Raw genomic sequence first — 23,251 nt, 5'->3', positions numbered from 1 at the left:
TGTTTACCTACAACATATTTATATTAATATTTGTTTATCCATTATGTTTTACACTGATTTAAATCCTTGTAGTTGAGCCAAAACTCAGGTCTAACCAGATAAATGTGTCTAGCGACTCTAGCCCTTCTTTTGATAAAGATTCATACGAAATATATTAGATCAAAGTATTTAAAGGATGGAATAGGAACAAAAATATATATCTAAAGGAGCAAGGGTAATTTTGAAATAAAACGACATTGTTACGTAAGGAATAGAAAGCTCCCATGTGGTCTTGTGGCTAGATTAATCGATCCCGCTACCTCGCGCATGCAAAGCGTGCGCTCTTTCATTTGAGCTAATCCCCCACAGTCGCAGCAGGGCGTCTATAAGATAGGGCGGCGAAACGCACGGATAACGTGTTGAAACATGTGTGATGCGATTTTAGGACTGGGACGGGGCGGTCGGCGAAAAATTCTCGAACGAAACAATATTTACTTGGTTTTTAACAAGCTCGATTAAAACCACTCAATCTCTGAAACTATTAACGCGATATCTAAAATAAGATTTCTCCTGTGTAATTTATAACTCTTTCTATTAATATTGTGCCTTAAAATTGTTTCTTCAAAAGTTAACTGACCGAATTTGTCAAATTAAAACTACGGATACGCACGGCTACTTGGTCTGTTTTTAGATGTATCATACACATTTTGATTTTTCTCAGTGAGGAAAATCCCCAAAAGCATTATACTTCAAGATTTGGTGTACAGAATATTGACGAACATTTGTAGCAAATTTCACTACACAACGTTTTGAACCTTTTTTGCAATCATTTGTAGAAGTGAACGTATTCAAACTTTCTACAACAAAATTGTTTTCACGGCTGCGAGGTCGGAAAATATCAACACAAAATCCCTTTAAACTATATTATATACTTAGATAACGTTCCGAATTGAAAATATGATATGTTTTTCTTTCGTCATGGCAATGTCGACCTGGCCAAGCTAAAAACAAAACAAGAAAATGCTAACTTACTTGCAAGAGCATTAGACCGCATCGCAACAACGTTTTCGAATTTTCAATATACAAAATTTCCATTAAAAAATTGAAAACCTTGCCATAGCTCCTAAAGCTGGAAAATTTAGAAAATAACTCCCTTGTTCATTAACATCGATTCCACGTGCAAATGGTTGTATAATGTTTTGAACCTTTTTCACAATTTTCTCTGGAAAACGACAACCATAAAACGGAACCATGTTTACAAACTTGTCTTGGTAACCTGCGGACTGGGACGAGTATAAAAAACACGAAGAAACCCTTTCAAGAACAGCAATTAACTCTTTTACGTTGAAATTAACAGTATTTCCAACTAGAAATGACGAGTTTGTGTCATTTCTTGCCAGATCAGTGTCATCCAAACTTATAAACATCTCAAGTTCTTCGTCATCTAAGTAACCCGCCGCCATTTTGAAAACAGTTTTTCGAATCTTCATGGGGGGTCCGCAAATCACACATGTTTCAACACGCCATCCGTGCGTTTCGCCGCCCTATCTTATAGGCGCCCTGGCCGCAGTAATGAATTAAAATCCATTGTTACCATCACACATATCTATTTTGGTTTTTTTTACATTTGATTACCCAAACTAACTATTTGCAAAAACCGCAAAATGAAAGCATTATTTTCAATATTTTGCAGACATACCAAGCTAACCGGCAAAATATTTCAAATTATTTCCTAACATCTCTTAATTACAACGATTGTTGAAATATAGATCACTCTTTACCAAATATAATTAAAAATTGAATTTCTAAGTTTGATTCGTGTAGCATGGCACTTAATTTATAGCTGTAATGCCAACATTTTCTTGAACATGCATCGCATAATGAACTCCTGTAAAACAAAATACGTCGATTCAAAATGTGTTTCATACAACGGATGTTGCATCAAATATGGATTTATCAATAAAGAAGCTGGCCGTCATCAGCCTTCGATAGCTCAGTTGGTAGAGCGGGGGACTGTAGATAAATAAACAAACATCCCTAGGTCACTGGTTCAAATCCGGTGCGAAGGACAGTTCCGTGGAAAAGATGTTGAAAAATATTTTACTTCCCTAAGTCAAATTAATATACTTGCAATGGAGTAGAAATTTATTAAATATATGTATGCATATTTATCACTACCTGACATTTTGAAATTGCCCAGTATGCCCAGTATACTCGTTTTGAGCTGTATGCCGTAATAGCTCAGGTGGGAGATTGTCAGACGGAAGATCTGAAGTTTTCTGGTTCAATCCCGGGTTTCAGCAGGAAATAATTTGAAATATTTTGCCGGTTAGCTTGGTATGTCTGCAAAATATTGAAAATAATGCTTTCATTTTGGGTTTTTCGCAAATAGTTGGTTTCGGTAATCAAATGTAAAAAACCCAAAATAGATATGTGTCATTATAACAATGGATTTTAATTCATAACGGGGACTATGTGGGATTAGCTCAAATGGAAGAGCGCGCGCTTTGCTTGCGCGAGGTAGCGGGATCGATGCCCGCATCCTTCATATTTTTTCCTATTCAATCAATTAAAAACACATTAGATTCTTGAAAACGCAACTCAACTTTATTCGTTTAAAATATCAATTTTTTTTAACAAACTCGATGAAAAGCGATTCTTCCTATCCTTGTCAGTCTTCGTGTCCTGGAACAATACTCATTTATGTGTTAAATGTATTGCCGTAATTTTTTTTTGCGGGCCATAATGGTAAAAACGGGTTTCCCATGCCGGGAATCGAACCCGGGCCATGGCGGTGAAAACGCCAGATCCTAGCCACTAGACCACATGGGAATTTGCTATGCCTTAGGTAACAATGTCGTTTTATTTCGAAATTACCAGTTTCTTGTGATGATTTTGGTACGACAGAGCAAGCGCGAAAAAGAAACCACATGATGGGTGTTATTGATTAGGAAAATGCATCCGAGAGGAATTGCATACGCTAGCGGGGATTCGAACCCCGGTCTCCCGCGTAGCAGGGGAGAATTCTACCACTGAACCACCAGCGCAACGCCACATATTATAGTCAATTTCGGCAACATAAACCTGTAGCGCCTGGCAGCGAGGATGACCCGATTCGGCCGATTGGTACCCGAAGAGTCCTGGATAGGATTAGTTCGTAAACGATCCGTGCTTCGGAAGAACTTCTCATATTACATCACGTCTCAAACTTTCTGCTGGCTGTCGTAAATATGGTTTGGGAAACTTGTTTTCGCGTAAAAATTTAATATATATCCGTGTGGAATAGTCCAAATATAGATATAAATGAGACATGTGGTTAAGCTGTGGTTAGGCTGTGTTCATGTGGTCTATTAAAGAATGGTTTTAAAGAAGTTGTCAGGTATTTCATTGTTTGTGTTGATCAGCTTGAGTCTGCTTGAATTGATCTTGTATATACATTATACTAGGTTACCTGCAAGGTAGGGATTTCTGCGGGCATTAAAAACAAATTGAACCAAATATCATATAAGAACAGGATTGGCAAAACTGTACAATTGTTAAGAAAATATTACAAAAGCGTTGAAATTTATGAAATATGTGTCACACGATCACGTCGCAACTAATTTAACAAAGGACGTGTAAAAATGAAAATTTTCTTGCAACTTGGAATTCTGCTTGTAATCAGTAAAGTCAATGGAGATATGCCATATGGATTGGAAAAATATAAACGCAAAACACGTACTTTGGCATTTTACATTTCTCAAGAGTAGAGTTGTTTTGCAAGTTGCAAAAAAATTGCATCGTGTAACAGGGCCTGAACTAAACTCTAAAGTTAACAAAATAAGAATGTAAGTGACTCCTTCTGCAGGGCAATCCACCTTTGATGTATTCGGCGAACCTTCGGCATCGTTGTCTTGCCTTAAATAGTTCAAGGAATTGCTATACTCGTTTGCTGTATTTTAGTATATGGCAGATTGCCCGGACCCACTATGACGATGAAACACGAGGCTCAATGTCAAAGATGTAAAAATAAACTTGGATTATCAAGCTAAACTGTGGTCTAACGATAAGATAAAATAGGAAATACTATCAAGCGCAAAGGTGCAAATGAAATCGAAGATATAATCAGTTCCTTCAAAGAATTGCTACTCATTTACTGTATTTACATGCGGCAAGCGACAACGAAACACGAGCCGCAATGACAAATATGTAAAACATAATACTTGGATTTTTAATTTTAAACACTAAATTGCCGCTTTTACTGAGCTTTTTACTTCTAGTAAACGTCACACTGAATTAAGCGCAGTACCGTAGTGCAAATGAAACCGAGAATAGCTACAAACAGTTTAATCAGTTCGAAAAAATGAAATTCGAATACGGCAGACTGCCCAGGCACACTATGACAATGAAACACGAGGCGCAATGACAAAGATGAGGAAATAAACTTGGATTATCAACACTGAGTCAAAATAAGTCCAAACAGGCAAATCAACAATATACTTAAAATACGATTTGATAGTCAATGCTGTATATCGCGCGTCGTACGATATGCTAAACGAAAAATCTAGACATCAATGCGCGAATATTTATTTTGTGAATCAAACTACTACGCCAATTAGACTGCTGCTACGCTCGCTCGCTTCAGGCTCGCTTGCTCCGCAGCAATAAAATCACGGTAATCACAGATGACTCACGGGCAATTTGTTCAATTTATATTGATTACTCTTAATCCTTTTTCATATAACAGTAATATGAAAATACGAGGGAATTTATATTGTTCCTTATGACTTATGTTATTTTTTACACATGAAAGTATTGATGGGTCAGATGGGAAAGCCATGTCATGTCTGAGTCTGACTCAAAATTATTGCATACAGTCATCAATCACCAGGAATGACAATCAGTGGGATAAGATTTTTAAAATTTTGAGGTTTTCAATCAGCTGAAAATTAAGATTTGTTCACAATGAACTGACAAGAGTACTGTTGTTGCAAAATAATGTTGCGAATAATGTATTGGTCATTCATTTGTTTTTTTTTACATTGACCTATTAGCTGCATGATCAGGTAATTGAACTTTACAAGAACTTTGGTCTTTCAAATATAAACTTGTGTCCATTGAACATCATGGCCTATGAATGAATGCTAATGATAACATATTGACAAAATCTGTAAGAACTATATAGTATACAAATACATTGTATAATAGTAACACAATTATTTTTTTTTGCTCTTAGTTGATGCCTACACACCCTGCTTGGGTTGAAGTGGACCAAGCCAAAAATGAATAAAAATGGACAAATATACTGTTGGTACCCATTGAGTTAGAAACACACCAGGGATCGAAAGGGATTCGGCTGGCAAGGAAAATAAAGACAAACAACTTGATCTAGCTAAATGATAAAAGGTATGTATATACCTTTTCTATATTTATAATATGATTAATAGCAACTGGCATGATTTTTCCTTAGCCATAGAAGCTTTATATACTAAAGTTGTGATAAAGCTGGTAAAAATTTGTGTTGCTAGGAATAGTTTTGTATGATTAAATTAGTTTATAATAATTATGAAAGTGAGATAACCTAAGTGCATTTGAATAAACTGATATATTTAATTTTTATTAGAATGTGTAGGCAGAGCAGAGCAGCAAAGATAGTGAAAAGGAATGCTATGTGCAAACAGATGAAGGATGAAATCATGAAAAAATGCCATGCAAAGGAAAAATAATGATTGAACTTGATAAGTGTTCTTCTTTAAATGTTAGCCAAATTGTTTTTTTTTAATTGTATATGTAAATATGTGTATGTATTTAAAATGATTAACTTTTGTATTTAGATTTTTATTGTATAAAACCTCTAAAGTTTTAATCCAATAAATGTTCAATCCATACATGCATTGAAATTCACTCATGCAGCCATCTTATTATCTTCTAACCATTTCATATGTGAAATATTTCATTTTTGAAATCATTTCATATATGAAATATTCTTGGGTAAAAATCATATATATGAAATGATTTCACATGTGAAACAATTTCACATGTGAAATTTTCATATATGAAGTGTTTCAATTCCACACAAGGTTTCATATATGAAATATTTCATATGTGAAATCGTTATGTGAAATTTTTGTAAGGGTAAGTATGGAATATTTTACGAAGTAGAAAAACATATTAAATCGAAAATTATTGCGAAAGATACAAACCTAAAGAAGTATTCTCTGTCATGCATACCAAGTTTATAAGGACTAGTTTATGTACGCACCAACCTCTTCTCGCTTCGTAAAAATTTCTCTAGCCCAGAAGCGGCGTTGTTTCCTTTTTATTTGTCGTCGCCTCGTCGCAAAGAGCATAAACAAATTTAGTTGAAGAAGGAACTTCAGAAAGAACGCCATAAAAACTGCTTTAAAAACCCTCAACGACTTCTCGGTTCTTCTATGTCGTTTTCGGTCTTTCAAGATTACTTCAAAGACTCTGAAAGACAGGTTGCAACAGATAACTTCCTTATAGAAACTAGGCTTGACTGTGGTATTTCAACCACAAAGTGTACTGCGCAAGTTGCTGGTTTATGCACACTAACTGTTCTTGATGTGGATGCATTTATCGTTTAATTTCTGACACATTTCAACAATAAATTAGTGCGCAAGTATAGCTATCGCACAACAAATCAAAGTGAGGAAGTTCTTAAAATGTTATTAACGTAAAATTATGAAGACGAGCCTAACGCCAGTATTCTAAAACCTCACTCGCATTCAAACTCATTGAGTGAGAGATTTGAATCGCGTCACGTAGGTATTTCTGCTCCAATATGAACTTATTTTCAGTGTTCTACCTTGAAACTTTCCATTGATTTAAGATAGGACGCTATATATATTTCACATGGATCAGTGATAAAGGAAATTCTAAGTCATGCTCATTGAGTAATTTTGTGAATGTTGATGCTGACAGAGCTCGAGTTTATTTATATGTCTTCGAAACGTTAGCCAGTTCGTCTACAAACCACGGTGTTGAATGTCATGTTCCCAATCGGGGGTGCTTATCAAAAACCTACTCTTAGTCTTGTGCATGTATTACATTACCAATATGGAACAAATAAAGCCTCGTCTATCTCATAAATTGTACCGAAATGCATTATTTGCAAGCACGCAAGGAGTATGTACTTCGTTTCTGCCAGAAACAACTGAACGTTAGAGATGGGTCAATATAAAGTAATATAAGTACTTGGTATTCGATAACGCTGATACTGGAAAAGTATTCCTTCCGATGCCAAGAAAGGGTCGGCATTTGTCGATACATATATGGGCCTGTGGCATGGTAACGGTTATGATGAAACTGTTAATTACGATAAAAAGCGAAAGAAAACGAAATTTCTATCTTACTCCTGGTATTTGCACGGCATATTTTGGTTTTGTTTAGTGATTTAAATGAACAAGAATACATAATATATGAACACAGTTTTTGTTGTCTTACAATTAGTAATTAATTTTGACAAAAAATTTTTTTAAAACTTTCTGTAAAAAATAACAGTTAAAGTATTTAAATTTAGCATTACAAGCATTCACAAGTCCAAATTTTGACTGACGTACTATTTTTAACATCTAGAATTTGAGAGATATAAATCCACCACGTTGAAAGATGTCTTTGCTTAACTACTTTGGTTTAGTCGTGTTTCTGCATTTTTCAACCGCGATTTATGGTCATGAAACTTCGACAAATAATATAAATATGAGTTCTACCAATTGCACTGTTGATTTCCAAGAATCGACGTTCGTGGAAGATCTGATTCAGCTAATGCTTCTAGCCACCATAAACACCATTGAAATAACAGCGACCGTTGCCTCTGCAAACAAGACTCGAGTTTTTCCTGAAATGAAATGGTCTTGGGCGAACGAAATTGGTCGTACCTTAATTTCCTCGACCACTTTATGCACAATCTTACAGATTCAAGTGTTATGAAATAACTGGTGGTGGAAAGTTGACATTCTGTGCTGATTATTCCTCTATTGTACTTGAATGGGCTCGTCCGGGTTCAATAGCCGCGGTGGTTGTATTCTGTATAATGACGTTACCCTTCGTGCTTGAACATGTTATAACCTACCCAGAAATGACGTTTTACAAATCTTCGTTCAGTCATATGTCTCTTATTTCTTTTTTTTCTATGATATTTTGTGAAGGTCGTGGATGGGGTAAAACTCTCTTCAGACGATTAGCTTTTGTAGGATTTTCGTCCACAGTGTTCTATTTCGCCAAATATTTCAAGCACGCGTATTTCCTGTGGCTTTTTATTGTGTGGGCTTTATGTTTTTGTTTTTGTCACTTTCTTCGGATTCTCTTCGACAAAAGTCCCCCTGTATTAGAATCAAAGAAAAATTCGAGTTGAAGTTTACAGAAAACCTAATCTCCTGCTTCACAATTCCGATTTCCCTTCCCTTTGATAATGAAGATTCCAAAAGGGGCTCGTCGTGGAAGGATATTTTGACAGATATTGGGATTTACTTTGTAAAAATTCTGCTTTTAGTGTTTTCTCTAGTCCTTGTACTATTATGTCTGGTAAAATTCGTATTATTTGACTTCATATTACGTTTTGCTTTTCCATTTACTTGTGTATGTTGTCAATGGGGAGAAGGTTATGGCAACTTTCTTTTAACTTTCGCGGTGATCATCATTCTTTCTGGGTCGATTCTTTTTTTTGGTCTTACTATAACGGTTGGCTTGATTCTAAACGGAGAATTCTTCAATCCTTTCTTTGCCCCGGTTGTGACTTTGATAGCCTTTGTGTGGAAAAATTGGCAGTTCTCGGTCGAAGCGCAGTGTCTGCAACTCAAAACGCTAATTATTAGTGTTCGCAAGGAGAAAGCTAAGAAGACCCCCAGACCCCCCAATCAATCCGAAACTACCGCTAACACCCAAACATCACCGAGAGAATTTCCCTCCGATGAACCCGAAACTACCGCTAACACCCAAACACCAGATGGATCATCACCAGATGGATCATCACCAGATGGATCATCACCAGATGGATCATCACCAGATAGATCATCACCAGATGGATCATCACCAGATGGATCATCACCAAATGGATCATCACCAGATGGATCATCCCCAGATAGGCCATCACCAGATGGATCATCACCACGTGGATCGCCTGGTGAAAATAGTTGTTTAAAAGCATTCAAAAGTATTTCAAAATTATTCTGCTCGTGTAGTTATTTATGCACTGAAAATGAATGCAGTAATCTTTCAGGTAAAATGATAATCTATTTTACCCTGGCATTGGTATAATAACGCTTTTACATGCTCACACAATTGTGTATAATTTATATAAATATAGTTTACATATTTATAAATATAACCCGAAGAGCCCCGTGCAGACATGATGCTCTAAATTGATTCTAGCATTTCGTAATTAAGAATTTCCAACCTTTCCTGAGTGATGAAAACCCACCTTCCCCAATTTGACAATTTTTTGGCAATCTTCATTCTTAAGAATATTTCATTTTACTTTTCTTACTCCTGTTGCCGGCGATGAGACTGATGCTGCTGAAGAACAAAATCTTGCCATCAAATTTGACGAAAGAACTGGCGAGGCAATGGTATCGAGGAAACTTTACGAAGAAGTCAGCAAAATAGTTCTTCCCTTGGGAGATCTATTATTTCATTCTTCAGAAGAGTGCTTTTCGTTTGCATATACGCTTGGGTTATGTTGATTGTCCTGATTCTAGGAAAGGAATCGGGAATTTCAGGAAGTATTCGAGCAATTAGCGCTATTGTGGCTATCTTACTGCCGTTTATTTTTAAAACAATTTACGCCGATTACCAAGCAGCACAGAAGTCCTCCACAAATATGGCAACCACGGAAAAGCTTCAACACATACTGAAGATTAAGAAACGCGAAAATAACATGATTATTGTTGAATTGGTTAATTGTTTAACCCAGAAAAAGAACGGAGATTTTGCAAACAGAGATGTAGTCTGATTTTTTTTGTATACAAGAATCCAATTATTTAGGGTAGATAAGAAATGGAACTGGTTGAATTGCCAAGTTTATTGCATGTTTTATCCGTTTCATATATAACAATTAAGTATGTATATCTATAACCTTTTTCTGCATGTTTAAATGAAAATCACGATTTTAGAATGCATCGTTAATACATCTTCGAAACAGAAGACGATATGAAAGGAAAAATAAAGTGTGCGAAAACAGGGCCGTTTAAAAATGACCAATGAATTCAGCTCTGCTTCATAGGTATGATAATACACAAATGTATTAATCAAGAGAATATGCACTTAACTTTCAATATGCAATTAATTTTCGCATATCATATTTTTTTCATATTTATTTTCGCGTATCAGCGAACCGTAAGTTCCATTCCTGCTAAAGGATCGATAGTTTCTCGATTATTCTCCACAGCTGTTAGGTGTTCTAAAAAAGGATTAAAACTCACAATAATCCGTACTCCTATTTTAACGTATAATTATGTCATAATTAAATATGTCATCATAATTGAATACTGAATGGCCAAACATGAATGAAGTTTTGTTCATTATGGATAGAAGCAAAAGTTAATAGTATAACCATGTATGAAAACTGGCATTAGTCTAATAAAATAATCATGTTCAATCATAGCTCACAGCTATAACTCGTGCCCGTTTTTTGTTCGCTTTCAGCAGATCAGATGCCTACTTCCAAATAACAAACAATATTAACGTCCCTAAAATTCATGATGTACAGTGGCAATGAGGGAAAGCCAACCCCCCCTCCCGTGACAATAATCTCCAGAATCACGGGATCATCACGGGACGACCAACCGCTGTTCACTACAGCCAGTGAGCTAGTAAGTAAGTAAGTATGCCAGTAAGTATGCAAGTTTCACATTTCCTACAATATTAGCAAAATATCAACTTGGATATTAAAATTAGCCTTTGTTGGTAAAAGTTCGTTCAACCGCAGTCAGTAGCTCCATTGTATGCATATGTATACATGATTAATTCTTGGTATACACTGACGTTTGCATGGGGGTTCCCCGAAAACGCAGTCCTGCACTGGTTTCAGTGAATGCATTTATCGTTTAAATTCTGACACATTTCAACAACAAAGTGTAGTGCCCAAGTGGCTATATCGCACAATAAATCAAGGTGAGGAAGTTCTTAAAATGTTATTAACGGAAAATTATATAAAGACGAGTCTAACGCCTGCATGTATTTTAAAATCTCACTCACACTCAAACTGATTGAGTGGGATATTTAAATCACGTCAAGTAGCGATTCAATGACGGTATTTCTACTCGAATATGAACTTATTTTCAGTGTTTTACCTTGAAACTTTCCATTGACTAAAGATAGAACTCTATATATTTTCACATGGATCAGTGATAAATCAGTCATCAGGGATGCTTACCGAAAACCTAGTCTGAATAGAAAAGGAATAAGGCCACGTCTATCTCATAAATTGTAGCTAAATGCGAATATTTGCAAGTATGCAAGGAATATGTACTTCGTTTTCGCTAGAAACAAACATTATCCGTATAAACTAATACTAAGTACTTCCTACTCGATATCGCTGATACTGAGAAACGTATCAATACTGCTGATACTAAGAAAAGGAGAAATTTTCTATTCCCATTTCCATTTCCTGAAATGCAGCTAGTCGCTCCATTGTATTCATATGTATATACATGATTAATTCTTGGTACACACTGACCCTTCCATGGGGATTTCAGTGAATGCATTTATCGTTTAAATTCAACAACAAATTTAAGTGTAGTACGCAAGTGGCTGGTTTATGCACAGCAACTGTGGCTGATGTTAATGCATTTATTATTTACATTTTGACACATTTCGACAACAAACTATAGTGCGGAAGTGGCTATATCGCACAATAAATCAAGGTGAGGAAGTTGTTAAAATTTTACAAACGGAAATTTTAAAGATAAGATACATGCATGCACTCATTCATGAGTGCAGTGACTCATGTTTGGGAGTAAACTTTTGAATACAGGTGCAAACAGTGGCGAACTGAGAATAAGTCGCAATCTCTCTGATAGTTTTTGGTTTAAAAATATATTCTTTTGAAATCCATTGGAAATAACCGTCCGGTCGTAAACGACGCACGCAAAAAATTTCGATTTTATCTGCAAGTATTTTACCAAAGCAACTAGAAATTGTATTATCTTAAAGCTAAAACATTTATCTATATGTGTAAGTTTAGTTCATTTCAATAGCTTTCTTTCAATTGTACTTTTGAAATTGAATTTTAGAGAAGCGAAAATACGCAAAGCTTTCCAGAAATCTCGCCTAAAAACCTCCAAATGTTTGTACATTGTGATCAATATTTCCATCTATTTTGCTTGAAATACAGTCGTTTTGGCGATTTGTAGTGATATTTCCAACAAACGTGTTTACAAACGGAAAATCCGAAAATTTGCATATAATTATCACCATATTGGCGAAAATTTGACAAAAAATCGGAAAATTTTCCCTCCAAAAAGGCCGAATATATGACTTCTAGGGACATTTTTACCCCAGGAATCGATTTCCGGGCTTATTTCACCCCTAGGGGGTAGGCAACGTTAAGTTTTTGACACCTCTAAGCTCACGCGACAACCGCATGTGCGTGCGCTGAGCAACGCGTCTCGCTAAACAGGGGGGACATTTGCATACGCTGAAAAAAATAGCGCGGGCTCATGCACATTTTCGCTCAAATTTTGCTTTTCAAAGTTTGGCATGTAAATTATAAGCGCTTTGCAGTTTTCAGCATTGTGAATAATTTGTGATTCGCTGGTTTTTCAATGTACCGAGATTTACTTTGTTGGAAGTTGTAGAGTAACTCTTCCACAAGCTTAATGGTGTTTAAAAATCGAAACAATTACAAAGAAAACATAGATTTTAATACGAGGAAGGTGAGACGCAACGTTGGTGTTGTTCTGTTTATTGCATATGCTTTGAAGAACATGATTTGATTTGATCTCGTATCTTAAAAATATCATTGGAAATTCCATAGAAACTGGTAAAATTCGTTGTCCAATATCATTGGCATGTTTAGCCGTGGGATATGTATACATCGGCGTTTAAATTGACTTTTAAATGGGTAAGACACTTTGTGGAGTTTTTTCACCGCTATGTGACATGATATCTATGTGAGACGCATCTTTGAAAGGAATTTACATGGTTTTAGTCAACGTATAATGAAAAAGTTAGGTAAGTCAATCTTTCTTTGTAACGCAAGCTACATTTCCATGTCTTTAATCTTTGAATATTTTGAATTTTTTAAAACATTTAGCGCCCATATTTTGTTTGAGAACAATTCGACGGCTTCGAAATAATGTAAACAACTTGCAAATGAATATACGCATTTTACGAAAAATCTAGCCTATGACACCACAATTTTTTCTTTTTTATTTTGAAGTACATATAACTGTTGAATTTATAACACGATACTTAAGGCTAGGAAAATTCGGTAAAGGCGCGATCTCGACACTATGATCTGGCCGTTTGGTGAAATCAAGCATTCCGACACCCCAATTTCATTATCGTGTTTCTCTGCAAGTTGCATGTCGATTTCTTGTTTATATCTTAAAATAGGTTCCAAGTAAACTAAGTTAAGTATTTTACTTAAAAGGAGTAGTAATAAGCACAAATTCTTTATATTGAAGGAACTTGAGTTCATTTTAGATTTTTGTTCATACCGAACAAGTACATTTCAAGGTACTAAATCACAATTTGCGAGCAAATGAGCCCTTGACACCACAAATTTTTTAGCTTAATTTTAAAGCTGAATAACTTGTCTTTCAATAAAAAAAGTCTTTATGAAGTGAAAAATAGGGTAAGCATGAGTTTTGCGAGGATCAATTTGCACTTGTGTATTTCGCTGGCAATCACCCGCGAACGCAAGTATTCGAAAATGTGAAGCGCGAGAGGTTTCCGTGCTGCTTTACTGTCGACATTCCTACCACAAACTAGACACTTTTTATGACACGAAACAGGTATTACAAGCATGCACACGAAAACAACAATTAATAAAAGTTTTATCGCCATTTATGTATCGAGGACGGACAAAATGTTTGTTTATTTACAAATTGTAAAATTGTACTTTAAATTTCCCGCCACCATTCATTCCGCAGAAATCTCGCAGTTCGTGTACTCCACGCTTGTTTGTATTAGCGCATGCGCAAACAAATGTCCCCCTGTTGTCTCGCTACAAACAATAACAAATCAGAAAAATCGATATTTTTCGAGTTTTTCTGCCCATCCTAACTCAAAAACTAAACTAAAGCATTCCTAGTTTATATATAACGGTTAAAATACGAAAGGATGAAAAATAACGAAGAAAATAACGAAATTCCAAAGGCGAGTTATATTTCCGGTTGTCATCACCTTGTAATTTGACATGATTTTGACAGCTGCACTGCGGTGTCAGGTTAACAGAAATATTTATTAATTTCCGGATTAAAACAGAAGCGATTGGGTTATAGTATTTTTCTCGAGCTATATTTTGGTGGTATTTATGTGTTTTTTGCTCGCGCATTCGCAGAGCTATTGGAATTTTAAAAAATTCGGACTCTAACGTCCGAAATTAATCTACACCGGACGGGAAACCGCGTAAATTATTCTGACTAACCTTAGATCCGCTACTGGCTGTAAGCATTGATTGATGCCGAGAGGAGCTCGACTTTTTGTATGTCTTCAAAATGTTTGTACGTTGCATTAATGCGCCTTACCGGAGATGCTCACCGGAAAGCTAATATCCTTGTGCATTAACGTTACATTTCTTTAAGGAACGGATAAAGCCACGTCTATCTCATAAATTGTAGGGAAATGCGAATATTTGCAAATATTCAAGGATTTATGTACTTCGTTTCTGCCAGAAATAAACATGTCACGAGACGACCGCATGATGATGTGATGCAGATTACTGATATTATATAAATCGGATGAACAGTATTTTAAGTATTTTCCCTTTTATTAATTATTAAAAATAGATCATTACGCATTGTTTCCGATAGATTTAACGTTACCAGGTCTTCTTTGCAGTGTGCAGCCTTTCGGTGGGTTCAAAAAGGAACGTTGAATATCGAATCAAGATTAAGATTGAATCCGAAAAATTCAAACGTGGATTCATCAAATTCGATTCTATTTTAAGATATTTAGTAGAAATGAAAATCGATAATCTCATTTGAGAGTTCAACTCCGGTTGCACAAAAGGAATGTACCCCTTGAACGTTAAGAGAAGGCTTGAGTTTTGTGACGAGGAGACTCTCATTTATTATTAACTGATTTGGTTTATCAGCACATTTTCGAGTCCCCTAGTTTCATCTTTCAACAAATAAGGGGTAACAATTGCCGAAAATGAACGAAAAAACTCGAAGTTTTTACCCAAGGGCCTTCGTCGGGAGAAGTTTGATAAAAGGTAGTTAAAGTAAACCCACTCAATGATGTTCCTGTCTAAATCTTTTTATGTATAACCTCTCTTCTCCAGATCTCCACCGTCAAGATGTCTACAATTGTTGTGAAAGTATCAATGTTCATTTTAATCCTAACTGTGTGCCTGAGAGAAATCGTTGCCATCTCGGTTGACTCTGTTATGACATCAAACACGACAAGCGGTTCCAACGCCTGCAATTTTAATTTCTCTGAGTCATCTCTAAAGAGAACCGTAAGTTTGATGCGTGATAGCAAAACGCATGTGATTACACTGCATGTCTGGTCTGAACTGGCAGACAACGATACCACGAATGATAATCAGACTTTACTGATAGATTTTCAGTGGGCAAACGAAGCTGGTCGCACTTTGTATTGGTTAATACATACCTACATTCATCATATTCCATCATTGATTTCATCAATATCTACCATCACGATGAACTCTGGCGTTGTGAATGTAGACATTTATGTGAACATAGAAAGCCAGAGATGTATGAGCTCAGCCAGGAACAGAACATCGGAAAATCCAATTTTTGATCGAATTCTAGAACACCTTTATCACATCAGTGATGACAACATGGTCGGCTATCAATTATGTCGCTATGACAACATAACATTTGTTTGTTGTTCGATGCAAACAATAAAATCGGGGAAATTTGGAACTAAAGCGGTCCCATTATGCTTACACTATTCGTCAATCATGATCCACTCTTTTAAAATAATTTTTGTTGTCATGGTGCTCTGTTTTTTCTATTTTGTTCTCCCTTTGATGATAGATTATACAAATCGGTTTCGTGTAGAAGGTAAATATTATATGATAACAGATAGTCTCATGGATATATCATTCATAGCGGTCATGCTTTTTCTCGAAGGGGAAGGTCGAATAAAGTCGTGTGTACGGAAACTATTGATTGCGTCTTTTGTGATTGTTACCATTTTACCAGTGCAAACTATTACCTCTGCGTCTACTATTGCCCTTAGCATCCTGGTATATCCATGGGCATTGTTTTTTTTGCTTTCTGACGGGCACAACTTTTCCACAAGACGTACAAGAGGCACTTATATACAGTCAGTCTACAATAAATTTAATTGTCAGAGCATGATTGAACTTTTTTCTCTTCCATTTAACCTGAAATGGTGGTCGCAAAAGTTCTCTGAAATTTTTATGCTGTATTTTTCTTGCATTAATCACGAAGGACGTGAAACTGAGCGTACTCCGATGCTAACCAAACAATCGGAATCCAGTTGCGATAGAGCAAAGGGATTGGTGTCTCGTATTTTTTTTGTTATTTTGGTCGCTCTTTCTTTGGGAATTTTCCCGGCATTGTGTGTGTTAGTTTTGCTTCTAATAACTTTGATAACCGGTCTTTGCTATTCAATTGATAGGTTGCCAAAATGTAATCGTAGTTGTTGTTGCAATTGCTTGCTTCAGCTGCCTTCTTTGTTTTATCAATCAAACATTGTGGGGGTAGCTTTAATCGGTCTTTGCTCCTATAGTCTCTTTCGTTTCATTCTTTATTTTGTAGTAGGTCTCTTTCTTAACGGGGAAACGTACGGTCCGTTTTTAGCTCCACTTTTCACCATCTTTTCCTACTCTTATACCAATTGGAAGGTTTCTGTCGAAGCGAAATACTTGTTACTAAATACAGCAATCTACGAAGTTTGCAATGAAAGTCCACCGTCGGCTCCTACTGATATGCAAAGTTTCTCGATCAACGACAGGCACGCCACGTTTGTTATCAAGTTTGACGATGATGGTGAGCCAATGATTCCACGGCAGTTGTACCATGAGGTTAGAGAGAAATTTCTGCCTTACGATAGAGTTTTGTTCCGCTATTTCACTGGAGTGTTCATTGTTATAGCATTCGCATACTATTTATTTGTTTTGATGTCATTGTCAGAAAAGTCAGGAGTTCAGGATAGTGTACAAGTAACTGGATCCATCGCAGCCACTACCTTACCCGTTATTTTCAACCTTGTTTGGACAATGAACAATGACGAACAAAACGCTGCCTTTAAAATTAGCTTGAAGTCGAAACTTAAACGCGTTTTGAAGGTGCACCGTCGCTCAGATGACCCTGAAGAAATTGAAGTCGAGTTAAAAATCAGCAGAGAGAGATTGTTACTGTCCCATTCTTACTCTAATTTTGAAGGCTTTCGTTTAAAAGACATCCCAGCTAGGTAATTTTTTAGCATGCATGCGAACTGCTTGTCAACACTTTCCTAATTATTGAATCTAGTTTTAAAATATTGCATGCAGTGAAGGTAATTAGTTCAGAATTGTGCAAACAGCGAACAAGGAATGAAACTATTTGATTTGAAGTTGCATAAATATCTATGTGAATTAAGTAAGCGTAATAGCATTGTAACGTCTCATTTTTTAATTATATAGTCTCTTAACTTTTATTCTTTTGAAGGCTTTTGCCTTTTTGCGTGTGTTTGTTTGAATCTGTGCTTGTTTAAATTTTTGTTTAAATCGGTTTTCAGGTTTGTCGAAATTCAAGAAAGGGTTAACTATTTAAAAGATTTACTAATGTTACAGAGTAAGAATTGTGATTTGTTCCGTACCTTCCCAGGACAGGCGTTTATTTTTGCGAGATTTTGCGTTGATTTTTTAGGAGACGATAGAGATGGGTCAATATAAACTAATACTAGAAGCAATCAAAGATTAGCAAGTGCGTTCGGTGATCGGATTTCTCATCGTAAAAACCTTTCCTGATGCTTTGATAAGAATTCTCACTGACCCCTGCACGGGGATTCCCAGAAAACGCAACCCGCACTGGTTTTAGTGAATGCATTTATCGTTACTCACTATTGTCCGAGGATAATTAATCGAGACAATTAACACTGTTGGGAAGAAGGAAAACTAAATATCTCGGCAAGTACTTGGGCTAAAAACCCCGGAATACCGCTAAAACGATAGAGCTTGAAAGACGATCTAAATGGTATATTCAAACCAGCATATAGTGATATTAAGCTGCTTGTGTATTATAAGTCAAAACATGAGTCAAAATAATAGGTTGCTTTGTTATCTCAAATTAGTCAACCATAGCCCAACCATATACTTTAGAAATTCCGTAATTTCTCGCTTTTTTGCTCTCTGTTGTCTTTAGAATGTCTGAATTTTACATATTATCATTCTGTTATAATTCTGAGTAATTTTGGGGGTAGGATGTGCAAAAGAATCGGAGAAATAGCATTTTATAAGTTCTCAGCGATAACATATGGCATGTTACGAGACGATAGAGCTTAGTCAATATAAAGTAATATATAAGTACTTGCTACTCGATACCGCTGATACTGGAAAAACATCAATACTTCCGATGCTAAAAAAGGCTCGACATTCGCCGGTACATACATGAGCCTGTGGCATGGTAACGAAAATGAAACTTTAATTACGATAAAAAGCGAAAAAAAACGAAATTTCTAACTTACTCCTGATATTTGCATGGCATAATTTGGCTTTGTTCAGTGATTCAAATGAACAAGAATACATATTATCTAATTTGGGTTTTTTACATTTGATTACCCAAACAAACTATTTGCGAAAACCGCAAAATGAAAGCATTATTTTCAATATTTTGCAGACATACCAAGCTAACCGGCAAAATATTTCAAATTATTTCCTGCCGGAACCCGGGATTGAGCCAGGGACCTTCAGATCTTCAACCTGACGCTCTCCCAACTGAGCTATTTCGGCATACAGCTCAAAACGAGTATTCATATTCTTCAAGCGTTTTCGATCATCCACCTAGTTCCCTAGCTGCACACACAACGGAGCATACTGGGCAATTTCAAAATGTCCGGTTATGATAAATATGCATACATATATTTAATAAATTTCTACTCCATTGCCAGTATATCAATTTGACATAGAGAAGTAAAATATTTTTCAAAATCTTTTCCATGCAACTGTCCTTCGAACCGGATGTTTATTTACTTATCTACAGTCCCCCGCTCTACCGATCGAGCTAACGAAGGCTGATAACGGTCAGCCTCTTTATTGATCAATCAATATTTGTCGTATAATAGTTAATTCTATTAATTAGAATTTTAATAATATTATTAAAAGTATAAATGTCATTTTTAAAAATATTACGAAAAACTTTTAACGCAAAGCAACGGTTTGCTGAAGAATGATTTGAGATCCAAAGCGTAAAATTTTGGGGGATACGGGTGTCGCTCCCGCTATCTCGCGCATGCTAAGCACGCGCTCTACCATTTGAGCTAATCCCCCTATTGCTGCCTTTCTTTACATCTCTTACAACAATTCTTAAAAGATAGATCACTCTTTACCAAATTAAAAATTGAATTTTTTTAAGTTTGATTCGTGTAGCATGGCATTTAATTTATAGCTGTAATGTCAACATTTTCTTGAACATGCATCGCATAATAAACTCCTGTAAAACAAAATACGTCGATTCAAAATGCGTTTCATACAGCGGATCCGGAGTAAGCTTGTTGTTGAAATTGACTACAATATATCGCGTTGCGCTGGTGGTTCAGTGGTAGAATTCTCGCCTGCCACGCGGGAGACCGGGGTTCGATTCCCCGCTAGCGCATGCAATTCCTCTCGGATGCATTGTCCTAATCAATAACACCCATCATGTTGTTGGTTTTTTTCGCGCTTGCTGTGTCGTACCAAAATCATCAGAAGAAACGGGTAATTTCGAAATAAAACGACATTGTTACGTAAGGCATAGCAAGTTCCCATGTGGTCTAGTGGCTAGGATCTGGCGTTTTCACCGCCATGGCCTGGGTTCGATTCCCGGCATGGGAAACCCGTTTTTAGAATTATGGCCCGCAAAAAGAGATTACGGCAATACATTTAACACCTGAATGAGAGTTATTCCAGGACAGGAAGACTGACAAAGATAGGAAGAATCGCGTTTCATCGAGTTTGTTAAAAAAGAAATTATATTTTGAACGAATAAAGTTGAGTTGCGTTTTCGAGAATTTAATGTGTTTTTAATTGATGGAATAGGAAAAAATATGGAGGATGCGGGCATCGATACCCGTACCTCACGCATGAAAGCGCGCGCTCTTCCATTTGAGCTAATCCCCAACAGCCGCCGTAACGAATTGAAATCCATTGTTTACCATGACACATTACTTTTTTGGGTTTTTTACATTTGATTATCCAAACAAACTGTTTGCGAAAACCGCAAAATGAAAGCATTATTTTCAATATTTTGCAGACATACCAAGCTAACCGGCAAAATTTTTCAAATTAATTCCTGCCGAAACCCGGCATTGAACCAGGGACCTTCAAATCTTCAGTCTGACGCTCTCCCACCTGAGCTATTTCGGCATACAGCTTAAAACGTGTATTCATATTCTTGAGACGTTTTCGATCATCCACCTCGTTCCCTAGCTGCACACAACAACGGAGCATACTGGGCAATTTCAAAATGTAAGGTTATGATAAATATGCATACATATATTTAGTAAATTTCTAGTCCATTTCCAGTATATCAATTTGACATAGGGAAGCAAAATATTTTTCAAAACCTTTTCCATGCAACTGTCCTTCGAACCGGATTTGAACCAGTGACCTAGGGATGTTTGTTTACTTATCTACAGTCCCCCGCTCTACCAACTGAGCTATCGAAGGCTGATAACGGCTAGCTTCTTTATTGATCAATCAATATTAATTTTGTCGTACAATAGTTAATTCTATTAATTAAAATTTTGATAATTATTAAAAACTTAAGTATAAATATTATTTTTAAAAATATTACGAAAAACTTTTAACGCAAAGCAACGGTTTTCTGAAGAATGATTTGAGATCCAAAGCGTAAAATTTTGGAGGATGCGGCCGTCGATCTCGCTACCTCGCGCATGCTAAACGCGCGCTCTACCATTTGAGCTAATCCCCCAATTGCTGCCTTTTCTTACAGCTCTTACAACAATTTTTAAAATATAGATCACTCTTTACTAAATTAAAAATTGAATTTTTTTAAGTTTGATTCGTGTAGCATGGCACCTAATTTATAGGTGTAATGCCAACATTTTCTTGAACATGCATATCGCAAAATGAACTCCTTTAAAACAAAATACGTTGATTCAAAATATGTTTCATACAGCGGATCCGGAGTAAGGTTATTGCCGAAATTGACTACAATATGTGGCGTTGCGCTGGTGGTTCAGTGGTAGAATTCTCGCCTGCCACGCGGGAGACCGGGGTTCGATTCCCCGCTAGCGCATGAAATTCCCCTCGGATGCATTGTCCTAATCAAAAACACCCATCCTGTGGTTTCTTTTTCGGGCTTGCTGTGTCGTACCAAAATCATCAGAAGAAACGGGTAATTTCGAAATAAAACGACATTGTTACGTAAGGCTTAGGAAGTTTCCATGTGGTCTAGTGGCTAGGATGTGGCGTTGCGCTGGTGGTTCAGTGGTAGAATTCTCGCCTGCCACGCGGGAGACCGGGGCTCGATTCCCCGATGGTTACACGGAACTCACTTTCCCTCCACGAGTGTTTGCTCGTAAAATGACAAGCGATATTGTCGTCATCGTAGTCGTGAATTCGCCAAGTAATTGCTGCTGTTAAAAAATTTCTAACTACAATTGGCTTAGTACATATTACGGTTTTAATTTGCCTACACCATAGCGTGTATAAATCAAAGCGAATCTTCGACTCAACCTACTATCAACAATCAACTCGTAGTCGAGGGATCATAAATCAAATGGAATGGCTCCTTCGAAGATCTGAAAGCTTTTACCGAGCTACGCTTGGGTTTAGGAGGCAACTGGACATCACCTGGTGGATCAACTAAGCTCTTTAGCAGCGATGAAATAACAATAAAATACTCGAAGAAATCGTCAGTATTGTCGTTCGAAGGCGAAGCCTCTCTGAAAATCAAAGACCTAGTCAAAGACATATATCTAACTAATAAGGCAGCATCTGAACACATAGCGGACGGTGAACCCTTGACCGAAACGAGAGAGACTGTGGAAAGCGATTGCGAATTACTCGAATCACAAACAGGCGGCGAAGCCATTGCAAAACATCAAAGCTCAAAGATCGGGAATTTGCATTTCATCTCGGAGTCAACAGACAGTAATTTGCATACAAACTCACGAGACTGTAACCTGAACACTGATAAGATACAGCTAAATGATCAAAACTACACAAGTAATTTAAATAGTACAAACTTCAACAAAAACCCAAAAGAAGTTTACGAAATTGAATCTAAGCTAGAGAAATATACCCAGAGTGTTACTCAAAAACTAGAGGCTCTTGCTGATGATGAAATTTCAACAATTAAAGAAACTAAAGAGAACAAAGCATATGCTATCCTGGTCTTAGAGGACGTTGTTAACGAGTTAAGGAAGGAAAAACTGCAACTTAACCGGGAAAATAACGAGCTAAAAGAGAAAAATAGGAACTTGTTCCAATCTCTGTCCGAAGCTAGAGCTAAAGTTCTGGACCTCCAGGAAGAGAAATCGAGTCTGATGACCTCACTGAAGCTGGTCCAACGTGAAAAAGTTCTACCGGCGGAGAGGGAGAGAATTAAAGAACTGGAAACTGAGAACGATAGTTTAAGAGCAGCTGCAAGATCCCTACAAGAAGACCTCAATGATGGAAGCAAAACACAGAAACGGGATTATACCAAAGTAAAGAGCTCTAGTAAAGATACATCTGAAAGCGTTTTTGAGTCAAAGAATCGGTACGAAGTCCTCAGCATCAGTGATCAAGAAGACGATGCCAATGATTCTGTGAGCAAAGTATCTTTAGACAAAACCTTGGAAACTGGTCATCGGAATGAGAACACTAACACAACTCATAAAGGCACAAAATCCAAGCGAAACATCCTACTAATTGGAGATTCAATGATCAAGGATATTAATCCTCACAAGATATCAAAAAGCT

At 36.6% G+C, this 23,251-nt stretch overlaps 1 long non-coding RNA gene and 9 other non-coding genes across 10 annotated transcripts; 4 read left to right on the top strand and 6 right to left on the bottom strand.

Annotated features, from left to right (window-relative positions):
• Positions 1-1,961: 1,961 nt before the first annotated feature.
• On the top strand, positions 1,962-2,048 carry Trnay-gua. The gene is given in 2 exon segments: positions 1,962-1,998; positions 2,013-2,048. It is a non-coding gene; the product is annotated as a tRNA-Tyr (tRNA).
• Positions 2,049-2,739: 691 nt separating this feature from the next.
• Positions 2,740-2,811, bottom strand: Trnae-uuc. Its single transcript has one exon. It is a non-coding gene; the product is annotated as a tRNA-Glu (tRNA).
• Positions 2,812-2,955: 144 nt separating this feature from the next.
• Positions 2,956-3,026, bottom strand: Trnas-gcu. Its single transcript has one exon. It is a non-coding gene; the product is annotated as a tRNA-Ser (tRNA).
• A 5,983-nt stretch (positions 3,027-9,009) lies between these two features.
• LOC114534886 lies at positions 9,010-10,363 on the bottom strand. Its single transcript, XR_003688169.1, has 3 exons — positions 9,773-10,363; positions 9,401-9,673; positions 9,010-9,100 (listed from the first exon to the last, which is right to left on the bottom strand). It is a non-coding gene; the product is annotated as an uncharacterized LOC114534886 (long non-coding RNA).
• An 8,639-nt stretch (positions 10,364-19,002) lies between these two features.
• Positions 19,003-19,075, bottom strand: Trnaf-gaa. Its single transcript has one exon. It is a non-coding gene; the product is annotated as a tRNA-Phe (tRNA).
• Positions 19,076-19,866: 791 nt separating this feature from the next.
• On the top strand, positions 19,867-19,937 carry Trnag-gcc. The gene has a single exon. It is a non-coding gene; the product is annotated as a tRNA-Gly (tRNA).
• Positions 19,938-20,083: 146 nt separating this feature from the next.
• Trnae-uuc lies at positions 20,084-20,155 on the top strand. Its single transcript has one exon. It is a non-coding gene; the product is annotated as a tRNA-Glu (tRNA).
• Positions 20,156-20,613: 458 nt separating this feature from the next.
• Trnaf-gaa lies at positions 20,614-20,686 on the bottom strand. The gene has a single exon. It is a non-coding gene; the product is annotated as a tRNA-Phe (tRNA).
• Positions 20,687-20,902: 216 nt separating this feature from the next.
• Trnay-gua lies at positions 20,903-20,989 on the bottom strand. Its single transcript is given in 2 exon segments — positions 20,903-20,938; positions 20,953-20,989. It is a non-coding gene; the product is annotated as a tRNA-Tyr (tRNA).
• A 521-nt stretch (positions 20,990-21,510) lies between these two features.
• Positions 21,511-21,581, top strand: Trnag-gcc. Its single transcript has one exon. It is a non-coding gene; the product is annotated as a tRNA-Gly (tRNA).
• The last annotated feature ends 1,670 nt before the right edge of the window (positions 21,582-23,251 follow it).

Source organism: Dendronephthya gigantea, unplaced genomic scaffold (assembly GCF_004324835.1).
Source record: "Dendronephthya gigantea isolate DGI-Jeju-01 unplaced genomic scaffold, DenGig_1.0 000108F, whole genome shotgun sequence".
NCBI lineage: Eukaryota > Metazoa > Cnidaria > Anthozoa > Malacalcyonacea > Nephtheidae > Dendronephthya > Dendronephthya gigantea.
This window is presented reverse-complemented; position numbering and strand designations above follow the sequence as displayed.